Source organism: Talpa europaea, assembly GCF_964194135.1.
Source record: "Talpa europaea genome assembly, chromosome: 3".
Classification (NCBI taxonomy): Eukaryota; Metazoa; Chordata; class Mammalia; order Eulipotyphla; family Talpidae; genus Talpa; species Talpa europaea.
The window spans coordinates 17060554-17072189 of NC_140069.1; the positions used below are offsets into that span (position 1 = coordinate 17060554).

The 11636-nt window shown below is 38.8% G+C and overlaps 1 pseudogene across 1 annotated transcript; it reads right to left on the minus strand.

Annotated features, from left to right (window-relative positions):
- Window positions 1–6575: 6575 nt before the first annotated feature.
- On the minus strand, window positions 6576–7043 carry LOC311168615 (large ribosomal subunit protein uL1-like; annotated as a pseudogene). Its single transcript has one exon. The product of its transcript is annotated as a large ribosomal subunit protein uL1-like (transcript).
- Window positions 7044–11636: the final 4593 nt, after the last annotated feature.

Sequence of the window (11636 nt, forward strand, 5' to 3'; positions counted from 1 at the left end):
TTTATAAATTTATTATTATTTAATTAACATTGTGCCATACATTGTGTTTTGATTACTGTTAGCATTCTGAATGTAAACTGTAATTTGATAAAATATCTGAAATGCAGGCAAACTGCTATAGCTAAATACCCCTGCCGTTTGCTTCTATATATTATAAGTATACATGAGTGCCGTATGTCCACATGTGATGAATAGCTATATGGTTTTCTGGGACCTGTATTTGGAGCATTTACTTTGTGATGGCATTTGAGGTTCAGAACAGTATTTATCAGAGTAAGAAAGAAAAGAATGATACTGACTTTTACAAAAATCAACAACTGCAAATTTTCTTCCTCAGCCACACTAGTCACAAGCCTCTTACTCCTGATTCTGATGATGACAGTGGATAGATCTAGTGCTTTCCAGTTCATGAAACGGTGATGCCTAGTTTTCTCTGGAAAAGCAGGACCCTTAACTGTGAGACCAAGGCTAGTGTAATGACAGCATGTGGGTGATGGAAGGGGGAGGTATTGGTTGAGTCTGTGGACTAGGCAGCCTCTGGATGGCAGGGGAGGTGATAAGGTATTTGGCCTTTATTATACATGCAATGGGAAGTCACTGAAAGGTTTTAACAAGAAAGTGATATGAATTAATTTGGGTTTTTGAAATTCTCCCAGGCGGCCACATGGAAAGAAATGGATTGTCAGAAGAGGGTGATGGTGGAGGTGCAGAGACCAGTCACGATGCTACTAAAATGGCCTCACTGAGAGGTGGTGGTGGCCTGAGGTGGACTTAACTTAAAGAAGTTATGCTTTGGGCGCCTTGCTTACATAAACTCCCTCTTAGGCCAGGAAATAACCAAGGAATGTATTCATGAAGTCCTTTCTCATTGTGATATTTGCAAAAACAAGTTAGCACTGCTTTCCACTGTGACCTTTCCTTCATTATATTTCCACTTGGCTAAGGTAACATTTGAGTGGCTGTTGGCATTTTTAGGGTCCGGAAGCTGAGCCGGGCATATCTCATTTTAAATACAATCTAGAAAGGTGTTTTGGAATGGTTATGCTATTTTTGGGTGATAAAGGAATCTCTAGTTCATTGTTACCCTACTTGTCACTAGTTAGCCAGCCAGCCCCCAGGGCCAGAAGTGGCCACTCACAGCCAGCAGAACCCTCTAACCATCCGGCCTATGGTACATTAGTAGCAAACTGTTTGGTGAAACCTGTACATGGGACAGAAACTGTGAGTGCTTCTAAAGGGGTATTGGAGGTATCCTCAGGTTTAAGAGGTGGGATGTGAGAGTGGCACATCCTGTTACTAATGACATATTAACAGGATAAACCTTAAAGCACTCCAGGGTGAGGTGGAATGAGTCTAACTTTGAAAAAGTCTACATAACATAAACATTTTCTAAATGATTTGTTACTGAAGCTTGTTCCCAAGTCTATACTCTTTTAAGGGCTTTCTGGACTTTTCAGTTACTTTGGTAAAAGTTTTTTCATCACTGTTAATTGGGAATAATAATTATCTCTTTCAGGAATTAAAATTTCATTAATGTTTTATTTTTCTAATTGTTATCATAATTAGTTCCTGCTTTATCGCCCAACAAGATCCTGTTTATTTTCCATTCTGTGACGTGAGAATTGAAGGCTTTTAGGTATACATGTACATGCATGCACAAGTTGTTTTAGCTAAGGGAGAAGAACAACTCTAAAATTGGGGTGTTTTTGTAATGTTCCATTCCATCTCCATGTATCAAAGACTATTGCTTCTATTCTCCCAGGCCACCACACCCTTAATTGGTCATAATAATCCTGTGGGCTCTCAGCAGTTTGCCAGAAGAGATAGCAGTTTTATTCCTTTTGTTCTTTCATTTGCTGATATTCTGCTTATTGGACTTTTAAAGTAGGGTATTTCCTGATAGAGATTTCAGTTTTAATTAGATTTTCTGACTTTAACTTCTTCTCTACCTCCTCCTCAATGAGTGTGGCAGCCTCAAACAAGGACTGGGGCATCTTAGTTGCTTTAGCAGAAGCACATGCTACTACAAGAGTTTCAGTGCTTTTCTGGAGGGAAATGCATAGCTATTATGACTTCTTTCTCTCTGGGTCTCCCCAGTGTGGCATTTGAAATGATGTAAGAGATAGATCAATGAAAGAGAGAAGAAGACTGAAAGAAAAGAGCAGTGATTTAGAATTAAAGGCTTCAGACTGGATTGAGACTTTTAAACAAAATGATTTTCTCCTATCTATAAATAATTTTGTTTAGAATATACACGATTACACAGCCTGATGTTTATAGCATTAAAAATTACACATTTCTCATCCAAATTTTATAGGTAAGTTATCTTAGGAATTAAATGGCAAATTGCTGTCTTTGAGCATTCTGTTTATGAATCAATTTCGGTAGGAGTCTTATTTATTGTAACTGAAAAAAAATAAGTGCTACTCTGAATTTCTAATGAGATTTCATTTTTTTCTACTTCCCATGCTTCTCTCAAAAAATATATATACCACACAAACACATACATCTACGTAAACAATCATGCATGCCCTTACAAGTCTGCTTATAGTTACATAAACAAAATATGTGACTTTTTTCTTTGGTATGATGTCAGTATTTTGCAGCTACAATTGAGTGAAATCCCCAGCAGCGTGAGGAAGTGATGTCACTTTCTTTATACAAAATGTGCAGACCCTCTCTCTGGTAGCTCTGTTTGCAGTTTCCGTCCTGGTCCATGCAGACATTAGGAAAGTCAAAGGTCTAGATCTCAATGACAGATGTCTTCCTTTTCACCATGATAGTTTCAGTGTGATCACTTTAGATGAATGTGAAGTGACAGTAGGGAGTCCTGGAGCCAACGTCTCAAACTTTGCATCACTTCCACCTTAGTAAACAGTGGAATTTTATTTCCCACTGCTTTTCACCTAATAAAATTAGCCTTAGGTTAATATTTTAATCTCTTAATCCCAATAACAAAAGGAAGGAATGGCCCAATTATTGCTTAATTCATCATTGATTATGTCTTTGGTTTTTGTCTTCTTTCTTGTGCTCTTAGACACCTTCCCAGGACCATCTTCTCCAGCCTGCATTATTCAGACACTTGAGTCTGACTGACTTATTGAAGAACATGCCCAGAAATTTGATGCTATAATTACTCCAAGAATTAGCAAACATGTTTACCTCACACCAAAATGCAGTCACCGTTCAAAGTAGAAGCAGTGAGTGGCCTTTGATTAAGCGTTAATTTTTTTTGGGGGGGGTTCATTGTTTAAGTGAACAAATACATTTTTCATTGCCACATCGACAGTAGCTTGATTTGGTTTTAAGTGAATGCAGCTACATGCCTAAAATGACTGCTTTTAAACAATTAAGTCCTGTCTCCACCTTAACATTTTATCCATTAGTCACTGTTGAACCTTTGTCCTTACTTGTCAGTATCTGAGAAAACATACACTTAGCTCAAGACTTCTATACTTTTTCTCCATCATTGTGATAAGAGTTTCCTTACTTGTGGCCAACCATTTAGAATGGAAACTACGTATCACGGGTGGTGTTGGGAAATCCTATTCTGTAGGATGTGTGACTCCTGTCAAGATGAAAATGGAAAATAGAATTCTGGATGGTTGTCAGTGATGGTTCCCCCTCACCCACCTCAATTGTTTGGATACATACATATTTTAGTTTGGTAATCTTTAAATTCTTCAATTCATTGTCCTGAAAGTTAAATGAGTAAAATATTTCAAGGGGCCTCTATAGTACTGCCTACTTTGTCTTTCATTAAATAAACAAAGTGACAAACTCTGTCTACTTTTGCTGCCATTTCATGAATGAAAGGATCTAGAAATACTGAAAAGGAAAAGTCATAATCTAAGATTAAAGGAGTGTTCTATTGAATCAATCTATTCAGCTTTGTTGAAAATACGTTGCTTACTTTTCTTATTTCATACCAGACCTTTGAGAATTCTGTGTTTGAGCTGAACAGGTCTAGGACCTGCTTTGCGACATAGCTCAGTCTTCATTTAGAGCCTGACATTTTGACAGGAAAGACCAGCAGAGATGTGTGTCAGTGTAGGAGTTTTACTTATGTTTTTTTCTTCTTATTGGCATGTGGCGATGAGTCCTTTACATTTTAAGAGGTCTCACTTTTAACTTTATGTTCTTTCTCTGGGAAGATAGCTCAGCTGTGCTTGTGGGTTTAACAAGGGTTACTCGTTTGAAACAGGATAGGCCTTACACTTTATGGAGTAGGCAGTGGTTTATGTGGCATGGTTTGTGGGAGCTAAGAAATCTTGAAAATAATTCTTTCATTTAGTTGCCACACAGCCTAACATCCAAAACATAGGATGTTCATTTCTTTGGATTCCCTGGACTTAACCTCCTGTTTCCTCTTATCTAACTATACTCCCCCTTAATTAGTTTTTACCATTCTAAATCCTTAAAATAGCATTGTTAGGCTGACAACCTGTTTTAAAAAGCACCTCGGACTTTTGCTGTTATGCAGATATGATTGAGACCAACGTATCAGGAGACAATCACCATTGAAAGATACTGTATTACTTATAGTTCACACACTTATAGTGTGTGAGGTATCCTGCTGCACAAGGCAAGGTGGGGAAACAGAGGGGTGGGTAGGATGGTCAAGGGAGTAATTATTGAAAGAGGTAGGGTAGGCAAATTGAACAGACTTAGGTTTGGATAGTTTGAACAGTTTAGGTAGACTCTAGTGGTAGCAGTGATCCCTAGTTTGATACTTGGCTGTGGTTTGATTACGGTGGGAGAATATATGTTTCATGTGTGACAGCCAGATAAGGGAGATAGTTGGCAGGATCAGTTCTGGATTGGTTAGAAAGGTATGTTCACAGGGGGAATCATTTGCTCTATGTAGGAATTAACCTCGGTTTTGGGGGCAGTCTCTCCCTGGTCAATGAAGCCTCCGATGTTAAGAGCATCAAGAATGCAGAAAATAAGAACATATAGTTAATGTGTAATCTCCCATGTTGCATGTGCCTCCCAGTCTGCCCTTTCATGCATATTCATCTATCCAGCTGTCAGCTTGGCATCGTCACTTAGATGCTTGAGAGCATTTCAGAATTAACCTGCCTGAGATGAAATACCAATTTATCTCTAAACCTGGCTCTCCCAATGTTCACAATCAGTAAATTCTATCCCCCAAAATAAAACTGAAAACCTGGACAGCACATTTCTTCTCCTTGCTCCCCATGTTTAATCCATCTGCTACTCTTTTCAGTTTTACCTCCAGCATATATTTTGTTTTTGTAGACCTCTCTCCTCTTAGGCAGTGCTAACTTTCTAATTGAAATCAAGACTTCTTATTTGATGTTCAGACTTTCAGTCTTTTCAATGTGGAAAAACACAATAAACAATAAATCAACCATTATTAAACAACCAACTATATCAACAAATGAGTATAAATGCTGTAGAAATATAAACACTCTTCTGTTCTCTATTCATTTTACTCCTCCACCATTACTGTCCTGCAGCATAGGGCATACCTATTAACCAGTTATATGCTAGAGTAAATTTTTAAAATACTAAGATTTAGAGGAAGGTGATCAAGGGGTAGAAACTTCCAGTTATTAAGTAAATACTAGAGATGTACAGCATGAAGACTGTAGCTAACACAGCTGTGTGGTATATAGGAAAGTTGTTCAGAGTAAGTCCTAAGTTTCTCATCTCAAGGAGAAAATTTCCTTCCTGTGTTTTTGTCTTATTTCTTTTCCTTTTGTAACTGTATGAGATGGTGGATATTTGCTGAACCTACTGTGGTAATCATGTCACAAATATATGACATCAAACCATGAGTCCTTAAACTTACATGGTGATGCATGTCATTTCTCAATAAAATTGAAAAAGATATTAAGCTGAGTATATGAATCCTTTAATTAAAAGTCTTTAGAGTTGGAAGATTTCAAACTTTCTCAGAATTAGGTTCCCCTCCTTACCATGGACTGGAATTCTTTTTTTTTTTTTTTAATATATTTTTTTTTATTTTCTAGAGGCATGTCTTATTTATTTATTTATTATTTGTTTGTTTGTTTGGTTTATACATGCACTGGGTACAGTCAGAAGCGCGGGAGGGTGAGAGAATTCACCAGAGCCAGAGTGGGGAGCAGAGCAGGCAGAAGGACCGAAGTACACTGCTGAGGGGAGCAGCGGGCGGCAGGAGAGGTCTGCTCGCCATGCGGGACCCTCCTCCGGTGGCCGGGGAGCAGCCAGGGATCGAACCGGCTGCAGAGGCTGCAGGCAGCTTCGCAACCCAGCGCTCAACCGCTGCGCCACCGGGGAGGCCCATGGACTGGAATTCTTGCATGATATTACTGCAGTCTTACTTTGTAACTTCGTTTCCTGCCATTTTACTCTAACTCATCATGTTTCATAGTCTTTTGTGTTTCTAAACTTTTTCATGACCTGGGAGGGAGCTTGGCAGTTGCTGGTAACCTCTATATAAAAGTTCTTTTCTAGACTTTGTGTGCATCTGACTTACTTGTATCCCTTAGTGCTACTGTGTAGCAATCATCTCTTTAATTATTGATTTATTTAAATGGTAGCACTAAGGTTTATTAAAAAGTGCCTTAGTACAGGTACTGGGGCTTGCCCATGGTGCTCTTGATGCATACAGCCTGGACACTTTGCCATTTCTTCTTAAGTAATGACAACGAGAAGTTGATAGCTAAGTAGCTATGTATACACGCTCCTCATCTGTCATCTTCAAGTGCCCAACAGCCACTGCCAGACATAGCAACTTCTTCATTTGGAACTTGATAGTGGACTTTACTTCATCAACTTTGGCCACCATGTTCTCATTGTGAGTCAACAAGAAAGGGAACTTGCCAGCCTTATTTAGGCCTGGGCCCAGGATTTGTGGGATCTTCTTGATCAGAGACTCGGACACTAAAAAGGCATCATACTTTTTGGCCAGTTTCTTGACCAGCTCCTTATTTTTGTTGATTTTCTCCAGTGCCTCAGTGTCCATGGGGGGGATATCCAGAGCCTTGGCCTCCTCACAGTGCTGCTGGTTCCCCCAGAACACACATGGAGAACTTGGGACAGGGCTGGACTTAAACCCAGAGGGTCTGTATTCACCAGCAGCTAGTCTAGCTTCTCAGACTAGCCATCAGTCTCAGCCAAGGCCTCCTTTCTTCTTCTTTTTTTAAAGATATCTTTATTTATGCATATAAGAACTGGGGTACAGGCCAGAGGTGTGGAGGGCTGAGAGGATTCACCAGAGACAAAGTAGGGAATAGAACAGGCAGATTGACTGAAATACGTTGCTGAAGGTAGCATCGAGTGAGACAGGAAAGGTGTGCTAAGTCATGTGGGTCAGCTCCCTGTCTGAGAATCGAACTCCTGCTACAGTGGCTGGTGATAGCTTGATAGTGCTGAGACTTAGCCCCATGAGCCACCAGCGTGGCACCTTGTCCTCTCTTGTTTCAAGGCCAGAGTGGGGAATCTATCCAGCCCTGCTTGCCCCAGTTTGGAGGTCCGAACTGCCTGTGCACCTCAGTGCCGCACAGGCTTGCTTGCCCCAGGCTGATCAGAAACCTGAAGGGAGGAGATGGACATGGGTCACTGAGGGCTGGATGCAATCATCTCTTTAAAATGGACTTTTTAACCATCCCTTATAACCACAGCCTCCTGGCTCCCTTCACACCAAGTGTAACATCAGTTCTTTCTTTTGTGATATTGATGTTGATGTATGGTTATCTTGTCATCGTTAGATTTTTGTTTACTGTATCTGCATGAATGTAAGTTCTGAGGTCAGCTCTCATCTCCCTTTTCACCATTATAATCCCTTGCATATAATAGGTACTTGAGGAATATTTCCTGGATAAATATATTAGCTAAGTGGTATCTTCTGTTTTCCAGGTTATTGAAATATAACTGACATAAAACATGAAACATTATATAAATTTACGGTATACAACTTGGCAATTTGGTGTACATACATACCTATTGTGAAATGAAAAGCATAGTAAGGTTAGTTAACATGACTATTATATCAGATAATTATTTTTTTGTGTCTGTGTAGGACATTTAAAATTTACTGTCAGCAACTTTCAAGTGTCCAGTCCCGGATTGTTAACTATTGTCACCCTGCTGCACAAAGAGCTCCCTACAACTTACCTATCTTCTAACTGGAGGTTTGTATCCTTTGATTAACATTTCCCAATCTCTTACATTCCTGAACCTCTGGCAATCACCAATGTTCTTTGATAAGGTTTACGAAAGGGATTAGTAAAATGGCAGTCCTTATTTGGTTTCCAGTTTTGAGTTACTTAAAAGCATTCCATAAAAATGCAAGCGTGTGTGGACTCTTGAGTTAAACAAGATTGGGTTTTCATTTCTCATGGCACTCACTGTGTGACCTTGAATATATTACCTAACCTCATGATCCTGTTCCTCTGATTCACATACAATTTTGTAAAACAGGATTACTTAAAAAAAATTACTTTCTACATATAAATAATGGTAAAAACATTAGTGGTTCATCATAGGTTTGTGGTGACCAATAATTTAGATTAAATGATAGGGGAAATTATTGTAACACAGTGTCTGGCACATAGGAAATATCCCCAAGATATTAGGTATTATTATCATCCCTTATTTTGTAGTGTTTAGGAGCACTGCATAAAAAAGAAGTATGCTGTCCTTGGCTTAAAGGAGCAAAATGTCCCAGTTTAAGAATAAGACTACAGTGAGATTTCTATACTTTGAAGAAGTTTGTCATACATGTGATGACTACATTTGTCTTTAAATAAGTTGGTGAAATATCACATGGAACATATACAAAGTAAGGCTCAGAATATAATTTCTGAATATATACTGAATACATTCATAAAAGCTAATGGATCATCTTCATTTGCCATCATTTCTGTTTTCTTTCTTTTTTTAAAAAAGATTTATTTATGCATACAAGAACTGGGGTACAGGCCAGAGGTGTGGGGGGTGAGAGGATTCACCAGAGACAGAGTGGGGAACAGAACAGGTGGATCTACTGAAATACAGTGTTGAGGGGAGCAGTGGGCAAGTCAGGAGAGGTCCGTTGCGTAATGTGGGTAGCTCCCCGGCCGGGGATCGAACTTGTTCTGTAGTGGCTGCACACAGCCTCATAGGTTGCGTTTTAACCCCTTGCGCCACCGGGGAGACCCTCAATTTCTGTTTTCTCTGAACTTTTTATAGTATAATTTGGTATGAATGTCAGAGAAGCTTTAAGTTCTCTGTTCCCTTTAGTTGTTCCCACCTCCTGCCAAAGTCCGGGTCATACAGAATTGCTCTTAATAATTTATTTCCTAAGTCTTTGCCCAAACTTGTTTTATGAGAATTCAGGTGATATGACTGCAGCTTCTCCTTTGGAAGCCAGCTCTGTGTCCCAATAGCTCGCTCAGTCAGCAAGGATTACCTGACACGGTACCTTCATTTTCTCTTTCATAATACCATCCTATTACTCTTAGCTAACACCCTCTGCATTATCCAGAGTAATTCGTTTCTTTCCTTGATGTTTGCACCCTTCAGGTATTAGTGGACTGTTATCATAACCCCCCCTCCTCTAATTGTCACTTAGTCAGCTTTTACATATTTAGTTCTTTTCATCTTGCCCAGTAAGTCCACCGCCCCCCAGGCCTGTAATCACTTTGTTACTCTTCTTTGAGCCTTTTCCAGTTTGTCTGCCTCTTTCTGAAATGAGGCTCCCAGAAATGACTGCATCATTACAAATATATTTTCTGCAGAGCTCCCTGGAATCACAGAACTGCTTGGTTGGAGAAATGCTACCATGCTGAGCCAACTTCAAAATGAGATGGTGCATCTAAAGCTTGTGTTGCATTTGACGTTATATTTGCTTGTGTACCTGAGTAATCTCCTTGCCAGATTTCAAGTTCCTTGAGAGAAGAAAAAAATGCACAATTTACTTTTTTTTGGTTGAATAAGTGTCTTCAACCTCGACTGCACATTAGAATCACTTGGTAATTTAAAAAAAATTACTAATATCTGGCTCCCATCCCCAGGCATTCTAAGTTACTTGGTATGGTATGTGAGCTGGCTGTCAGAAGTTTTGAAAACTCCCCAGGTCATTTGAATATGCAGCAAAGTTTGGGAACTAATGTCTTAAACAACAGGTGTTTAGTAAATATACCTAAGGTAAGTGACAAAAGAATATTGTATTATGTTTTCTTTAACTAATATTACTTATGTTTTCTTTAATAGCTCCAGTGGTCATTTTCTCCCAGCATCCTGCTACTATTATTTATCTGTGTTTCCTATTGATACTTCAAATTTTTCCACTTGGTAAGTGGTTTTTTTGGCCAGAATTTCTAGAAGCCTCGGAGGAATCGTATCATGTGTCTGACCTCTCTGTTTTCTGACAGTCTTCTCAGTTTAATAGCTCTCTCATGTTTAAGCATCTCATTCTACATCCTTCCATGTGCTTGGGAATGCAATAAATCAAAATTTCCCTTCCTCTTGTGTTTCTACTCATGCATTTCTATAGCACGTGTCAACCCAGTGAAAACCTAGTATATTTAAATGGATTCAACTTTTGCAGTGATTCTTCTTAGCAATTTTTGAGCCAAGAACAGCATGTCTATCCAGATAAAATTAAGTAATTCATATTAGATAACTTTTGAGGGCACAGTTTAGCATACTAATAAATATGTCAATTCAGCAGTAGATTTTAAGTTTAGTAGACTGTTAAGAGCAATTTTAGGTTTACAAAAACTTGAACAGAAAGTACAGAGAATTTACATAAATACTCTGTATATGCACTTTATCTGGGATCAAAGTTCAAGCATCATACATGGAAATGTCTTCTAGATGTTTGGTAATGGTTTTAAATAGTAATGCTGCATGGGGAATAATTAAACTAGGTAATGAGAATGTGAAACTGCATTGTGCTAGAGTTTTAATGATAATGTTAAAAAAATGAGGTTTATCTGTCCTGGTTTGGAGTTTATTCTTCTTCACATAGGCCTTCAAATATTTTTACTTTTAACAATCAAAAAGAATACATACAAAATGCAGCTCCCACACTAAGACTGTACTAAACCAGCATTCTCATGCTGAGAAGCCTTCTTTTTAGTGACGGCCAAGATGCTGAAAGACAAGTCTCTAGAATCGTGAGGCTGAGTGAGCAACACCAAAGGGGCAGCTTGTGGGAACAAGCGTCTGACCTTCAGTAACTACATACTTTTATCTTTAGCACTGTGGAAATTCTTTTTTTGAAGCTTGTGCAAGATTGAAAGGCCCGCAGGTAGCTCTAATTCATGGTTTCTTTGTCTTCTCCATCTTGCATATATCAAACATGGGAAACCTGAAAAATCAAAGAAAATAGTACACTTCTCTGTTTTTAAACTCAGTTATAGTAATTTGTTTGAGGTCCAAGAAAGATCTGAGTTTGGACTAACCCCAGTAATGAGCAGAATACAGAGAAGCGAGTCCTAAGAGCACTCATTCAGCTGCTCATAGAACCAGATAAATGATATTCAGAGTTAATGCTCCGAGTAATCAGTTGTCCAGTTACCATCATTTTACAAAAGGGAAATAATACAGACTGGGAGAATGACATCTTTATTAAAGCCTATGAAGCATTATACAGTAACTTTCCTGTGGCTAAAATTCAGTTTTCCTAGCATTTCCAT